We start from the raw sequence: 2,500 nt of genomic DNA, 5'->3' as shown, positions 1-2,500 counted from the left end.
ATAACACTAATATTAATAATAATAATAATGATAATAATAATCATTATAATTATAGTAATAACATTGATATTATTAATAATAACAATAGTAATAATAATGATGATAAAATAATAATAATAATAATAATAATAATAATAATAATAATAATAATAATAATCCCCCGATACCATGAAGTACCGGGTTGGCGTCCGGGGGGGGGCTAATCTGTCTCATGGGTGGGGGGACTCTTTAGCTTTGAATAGCAACCTCCCTAGTGATGGTATCACGATAAAAATACTGGTGGTTGTGACTCTCTATCACCACAATCCTCTTTAGGAGTGTAATGCCAAATAAAAATAACCCAGACAAAGGTGTGAATGGGGCTGGAACTTTATGTGAAGGTCCCTCGCCCGGCAGGTGTTCTCCAGTTCGACAGCGGAGACCCGGTCGTTTTCCTACTACTGTCAGAACAAAGTGGAATAAAGAAGTAAATAAAGTAGTTATGGAATGTTTTTACAGAAGTAAACCATTTGATGAAAATGGAAAACCTAACAGAGGATACAGGCAAAGAATGTTCAGAGAATGGAGGAACAGAGGAGGGTTTGAGTTGACTGAGCAACGTATATGTGACCAGGCCAGAGCCATCAGAAAGAACAGTTGGCTTTTAGAACTTGAGTTGGAAATGATAAAAAGAAGTGTTATAGAGGGAGAGGAAAGAGAATCTAATAATGATGATGAGGATGGTAGAGAGCAGATAGATAACGAAAACTTTGTGGATGGCGATGTTGAGGAAAATTTGGTGGATGATGTAAATGTGGAGGAAAATGATCAGCAAAATGGAGGTTTTGTTGTCGAAGATGATGTGTTAGAGAATATCTTGTCTGAAAGTCAAAGAGTAATTGTTGAGAATCTAAGAAAAATTCATGTTGAAAAGAAAACAGCAGAAGGAATATCCTTTAAAAAGGTTGATAAGAACAAACTGAAGAGAGAAATGAATATAGTAAATCAAGTGATTCGTCACATTAAAACCAAAAACATCACAGAAACTAATGAATTGATAAGGGCAGCAACTGTATGGGTTGCAGAACAGCTAGGGTTAAAGAAGATGGAATTTAGTGCTAAGAAAGATCCTTGGTGGAAACTCCGCATTGGAAATGATATCAAAAGAATAAGGAAAGATGTAAACATACTAGAGAGAGACTTAAGAGGTGAACTCAGCCACAAGTTAAGTGAAAAATTACAGAGACTGAAAGAGAAATATCGGGTGAATAAGAAAGGTATTAAAACTGTGGTTGAAGAATTGAAACAAAGAATGATTGCCAAGAGATACGATCAAAGGATTAACCAGTTCAGACAAAATCGAACATTTAGTGTTGACCAGGAAAAAAAATACAAGGAATTGAATGGGGGTAAAGCTAGAACAAACGAGGTACCAGATGCCGAGGAGAGTAGAAGGTTTTGGGGTGATATTTGGACAGTGGAGAAGGAACATAACAAAGGTGCCGAATGGCTGAGTTAAAGGATGAAGTTAAACGGAGACACTCACAGGAAGGGGTCACTATAAGTATTGAAATTGTCAGAAAACAAGCTAAGAAAATGCCAAACTGGAAGTCTCCAGGCAAAGATGGTGTCCAGGGATATTGGATCAAAAACCTGACCAACATGCACGACAGAATTGCTGATCAACTAAATAAGATTTTGATGGGAACGGATACCCTTCCCAAATGGTTAACACATGGATGGACAGTGTTGTGCCAGATGGATCCCAGGAAAGGGGATGCGGTTGAGTACTATAGGCCGATAACATGTCTTCCACTGATGTGGAAACTGATGACAGGAATCATAGCTGATCACATGTACGATTACCTAGAAAGAGACCATCTACTACCTGATGAACAAAAAGGTTGCAGGCGAAGAGCTGGGGTACAAAAGATCAGTTATTGATTGACAAAACAATCCTGAAGGATTGCAGGAAAGGGCACACTAATCTGGCTATGGCGTGGATAGACTATAAGAAAGCTTATGACTTCGTTCCCCATAGTTGGATTAGTGAGTGCATGGAAATGTTTGGAATAGCTGGTAACGTGAGAGAGTTTTTGCAAAGAACCATGGTGCAGTGGAAGTTGTCTTTAACTTCCAATGGAGAGGAACTTGGCGAGGTGGATGTTAAAAGAGGGATATTCCAAGGGGATAATTTGTCACCATTATTATTTGTCTTGAGCATGATACCATTATCGTTATTACTCAGAAAGGTAAAAGTATGCTATGAGTGTGGTAAAAAGGAGTATAAACTTAATCACCTACTCTTTATGGATGATTTAAAACTATATTCCAAGAGTGAAGAACAGATAGACTCCCTAATACAGACTACTCACATTTTTAGTACTGATATAGGCATGGAATTTGGAATCAAGAAATATGGGGTTCTAGTCCTAAAAAGAGGGAAGATTGTAAGATGTGAGGGCATAGAATTACCGAATGATTAGATAATAAAAGAAGTTGAACAAGAAGGATATTCTTA

The sequence above is a fragment of the Penaeus monodon genome, unplaced genomic scaffold, assembly GCF_015228065.2.
Source record: "Penaeus monodon isolate SGIC_2016 unplaced genomic scaffold, NSTDA_Pmon_1 PmonScaffold_120, whole genome shotgun sequence".
Taxonomy (NCBI): domain Eukaryota; kingdom Metazoa; phylum Arthropoda; class Malacostraca; order Decapoda; family Penaeidae; genus Penaeus; species Penaeus monodon.
Note: the sequence above shows the minus strand (reverse complement) of the source record.